The following is a 5,315-nucleotide window of genomic DNA, read 5'->3' as shown; positions in this document are numbered from 1 at the left end:
CACCGGATGATTGGAGATAGGAGGATAGGAAAGCCGTTGGGGAGCAGAAGGAGAAGATACAGGAAGAGTTGGTGGGAACAATGGCAATTAGCTTTTTCTTCATAATTTTTTTCAAGGCATGGTGCTATTGATGTTTCCTAGGGAATATTGTAAATAAGAAGGATTTGGTCTGCCTGTACAATGAAGCCTTTACTCTGAGAACTGGAATATGGAACCCTACTTAAAGTATATGTACGACACATCAGAATCCCAATTCAGATACTGACTCATGTGATGATATTTTAACTATTGGGGTATTCTCTTAACTCCTCTGGGATTCAGTTTCTCCATCTATAACACATGGATAATAGTACCTGCCTCTTTCTTTTTAAGGGTTTGATAAATAACACCCTGGGATTCTTGAAGGACATTTGGATTTCTTTTGTTAAAAAAAACATTATCTATACATGAACTTGGCATTTCTGTATCAGCAGCAAGTGTAGGAATTAATACTTATTTCTTCCTCCTTGAGTCTTTCCTCTTACCTTTCCCTAATCTCAGTGGGAGAAATTGAGTTCTGTATAGGATCCCAGCCAGAAATGGGCCCACATTTTAAAGCAGATTCTTTCATAAGAATTATACACAGATCCGGTTATGCTGCTGCCTGACCTCCAATTCAACATTTTATCAATCCCCTTTTGGACGAGGAGTAACTCCCTGGGAACCCTCTCAGTGCAGTGTGAATTCAAGGGCAGCTAGCTAGTTGTAGGGCCAAGTTTTTAACGAGCAATCAGTTACTAGTATAAGGGGGTTTATTACTCATTCTAACACTGTGGGCTAAATAAACACAAGAATAGATGTAGATATAACCACAGGACCTTTTAACACAGTCATAATAGGAGGACCCATTATAACTGCATATTAGCATACCAACAACTAAATGAAATAATTCTTGACAAAATGTCTAACCACCTTGTGCCCAGCTGCAAAGTCACTAGCAGGAACTGCACCATTACTCTTAGGCATTTTATGGTGAATGGCTAACACAAGGGATTTCCCTAATGGTAGAGTACAGTTTTGTTTGCTTCCTCTTTGGGGAAAACCTTATCTTCTGGCTGCTCTAAGAGAGAATTAAGCCAGCCTGGGGCATCCTAACTGGCTAGACCCTAGCTTAATGGATCCAGTGTTTGAATCCTGCCTCAGACTCTTATTGGTTGTTCTACCCAAGGAAAATTATTTAATTTCTCTGAACTTCTAATTCCTCTCCTATAAGATAAGGATAATAGTAGTACCTGCCTAGAGTGCTGTTATCAGGTTCTGATGTAAAAAAAAAAGACTTTGCAAAGTTCAAAGAATTTTATAGATACTAGTTGTTTTTTATAAAAATAATTATTCCTGTTCCCAGGATCCCCTTCACTAGTGTAACAAAGACAAATGTTTGCGTTTCCAATGTCTTTGATATGTTTGACCTGGAGCTAGACTCATGGAAGAATTATCTAAAGAAGCTGCATCGTAAGTACCATAATGACATTTTACATGGACACTATTGGGATGACTTATTTGACTACTACTCCTCTCCCTACCTCCTGTGGAGCTTGGGCAAATGTCAGTATTTTTCTGCTAGGCGTTTGAGAGGGAGTAGTGAGAAAGGGTATTGTTCATGCATACAGAATCCTTTGCAACAAAATGGCCTTTCCCTTACTGTTGGTGGAAGTTGGAAGTTGCTACTCTATGTGCAGCTGAGTGGCATGGTGGATAGAGTGCCAGGCCCAGAGTCAGGAAGACCTGAATTCAAATCTGGTCTCAGACACTTACTAGTTGTGTGATCCTGGGCAAGGAACTTATCCCTGTTTGCCTGAGTTTCCTCATCTATAAAATGAGTTGAGGAAGGAAATGGCAAACCACTGTAGTATCATTACCAAGAAAATCCCAAATAGGGTCATGAAATGTCAAATATGATTGAACAAACTCTGCGTGCAAAATATTTGTGAACAAAGTAAAAGGATGTTGAGTGGGAACATTTCACTCTGTCTTCAGTCCGTCTCCTCTTTGTTAGGAGATAGGTAGCATGCATGATCATTGGTGCCCTGGAATCTGGTTCTTAATTGCATTAATCAGAGTTTGTTAAAATCTTTCAATGCTGTTTCTCTTTATGGTGGTGTTTTTTTAAAATCATACACATCGTCCTCCTGGTTCCGCTAACTTTACTCTGCATCAGTTCATACAAGGCTTTCCAGGTTTCTTTGACTCCGTCCCTTTGGTTATTTCTCTTTAGAAAACAAAATTGGAACATGTAAAATAGCACATAAAAATTTAACCCAATTGCCCTGCCTTCCCCCCTATAAAAAAATAAGGTGGAAAATAGAACAGAAATCTTTGAATGAGCAGACATTAGTTCTAAAGATGTAGCTAACTTCCTATCTTCACTGAAACTTGAATGTGCCTTCCCTTCTTACCTCTGCCTTTTGACGGCCTTGGACTTCCTTTACAACTCAGCTCAAACACAGTCCTCTGCAGGAGGCCTTCCTGGTCCCCCCCAAGTCACTTTAGCCTTCTCCTCTAAGGTTACCTTTCTTTTATTCTGTATGTGTCATATATGTGTCTCTTTGTTTCTATATTGTCTCCTTCATTAGTATATAAGCCCCTTGGCATGGACCCGGCTTTTGTCTCTTAGCATTTAGTACAGTGCCAGGCACGTATTAAATACTTGTTGATTGGTTGATTGAATATGAGAACTCCCTCGACTGAATCTCCTCCTTAAAAAGCCCCGGTTTGGTCTGCTGCTAACTACTGGTAGAACCGGGGGTGGTGGGAAGAAGGGTTGTGGATTTTTATCATTCCTTTTTTCTTTCCCGTTTTTGGCAGCTTCTCCCGGTCCTCTCATCTCCATACAACTCTCAGTCCATATAGCAGTTGCTCAAGCAAAGTGGAGCTCATCTTTCCATGTCATCTTCCTTTTGTGCTATGAGGGCAAAACACTTCTTGAGAACTTCTTGCCACTGCTCGGTCCTTAAGGATTGTCCTTTTTTCTCTTTTCTTCTGTGTCTCCACTTATCAGAGCTCCATTCATCATAGTGCCAACCTTGTGGTGAGTGTGTTTTCTTTTCCCCACTTACTTGAGTAGAAGAGGGAAATGGAAAGGGAAGATATTTTATCACCCACTAAAGGGTGCTCTCTAGTTGGGGAGAAGGAGGGAGATGGTTCAGCACTGATACTTTTTAAAGGGGCTCTTCTTTAAATGTAAGATTTTACATCTGTTCTGCAACAACCCTCTGGCTCTCTGGGATTTTGATTTAGATATTCTCAATTTTTATATCTCCAAATCTCTTTTAAACATATGTACCCTGAGAATCCAGAATGGGTGAAATCAGTTGATTATTATTTATTGTTGTGCTTATATTTTAAAAAATTGTGTGGCTAGATTCTGAAGGTAAAAATTTAATTCAATAAATATTTACGTATAACTAATAAATTTATTAAACCATGTGCAAGGTATTGGGAATATAAAGACAAAATTGAAACAGTCTCTGGCCTCAAGGAGCTCACTATGTATTCTATGCAACATGGCACCAGTTTATAATCCATAGGTCAAAGGATTATAGACCTAGGTCTGGAAGGGACCTCAGAGGCTATATTTTCTGACTCTTTCATTTTACATTTGAGAAGAATGAGATGTAGGGAGGTTAAATAACTTTTCCCAAATTCATATAGTTAGTGTTAGAGGAAGGTGTAACAACAATGCTACTTGCCACTACTGTGGCTGTGTAAGACCAATAAGACCAGCACACAGGAGGGCTGCTAGCCAAATTCTTTGATCTGCTTTTCTAAGGAAAGCAACTTTAAGGGGTTTAAAATCTCACTTTAATTAAACATACATATATCATTCACTTAGTTCAGGGGGAAAAGTAAGTACCCTGAACTTCAGAGAAAACACAAACAGAAATCACAAGCAGGAATTATTTAAACAGAGCAAAATAACACAAATCAGCAGACAGGCTTCTAGCTGTCTCTCCAAGACATTACATACATAGTTACCAGAGAGAGAAGCACCAACATCTGGGTTTTTCAAAGCCAGTGGGCTCCTTAAAGGCTGCGCAGAGTCTCATCTGGTCAAATCACATAACACTCTTCCAGTGAGCGAACCCCAAAGCAAACTGCTAACCCCAGAGTATATATACACTTCTTCAGGGCCAGAGGGTGTCACAACCATGCAACTCAAACCCATGTGACTCAAACCCATGTGACCTAGGCCTTCCTGTGACTTAGGCAGGTCATCAAAGACTCCTGATTCAATCAAAGACTCTTGATTGAAACAAAGGCAAGACTCAAAGGCACTTGATTGCTTTAATGCTGAGAAGCACTCCAAAACAAAGGATAACAAAAGTCCTATTTTACTTGCCATTACAGAAGGATGTGACCAGAGGTGCTTTGGCTCTAGAACCCCTTCATCTGGGCCAGGAAGATGGCGGAATGGATAGAGATGGACTCAGAATCAAGAAGACCTGGGTGTGATTCCTACCCCAACTTTTACTAGCCATGTGACCATGAGCAAGTAATTAACCTCTCTCAGCCCCAGCTTCCTTATCTGTAAAATGGGAGCAACTCCAGCACAAACCTTACAAGCTTGTTGTGGGGATCAAATGGGACAAGGTAGGTAAAGAGCTTTGCAAACCTTTGAATGCTACAGAAATGCTAGCTATTCATCAAGTCAACAACAAGCACTTGCTACGTGCCTGGCATATGCTAAAGCACTGGTGATACAGAGAAACAGTCTTTGTTCTCACGGAGCTCACAGTCTAAAGGGGAAGATGATGTACCAACAACTAAGTTAAATGAGATAGATAATAGGACCAATTGCAGATAAGCTTAGGAGGAAGGCACAGGCATTAAGAGGGATTGAAAAGGCTTCTTGCAAAGGGAGGATTTTAGCTCAGACCTGAAGGAAGCCAGCCAAGAGATGAGGAGGGAGAGAATCCAGGTAGGGGTTCAGTCAGTTAACACGAGAATACAGAGCCAGGAGATGGAGTATCGTATGTGAAGAACACCAAGGAGGCCAGTTATCATAGAGTTTGTAGAAGGGAATGAAGTATAAGAAGTCTAGGAAGGTAGGAAGTGGCCAGGTTATAAAGGGCTTCAGAAGCCAAACAGTCTTATTATTATTGTTGTGGTGGTTGTTGTTACTTTGGGACTATAACCTAGGCAGAGAGAGACATGGGACTTCATTCTTTCAGCCAATCAACAAACCAACAAATACTTATTTTTTATTAGTTTATTTATTTTTAGTTTTCAACATTCACTTCCATAAGTTTTAAATTTTCTCCCCCTCCCTCCCCAAT

The sequence above is a fragment of the Trichosurus vulpecula genome, chromosome 6 (genome assembly GCF_011100635.1).
Source record: "Trichosurus vulpecula isolate mTriVul1 chromosome 6, mTriVul1.pri, whole genome shotgun sequence".
NCBI lineage: Eukaryota > Metazoa > Chordata > Mammalia > Diprotodontia > Phalangeridae > Trichosurus > Trichosurus vulpecula.
The sequence above is the reverse complement of the archived record's forward strand: the minus strand, read 5'-3'. Positions refer to the sequence as shown.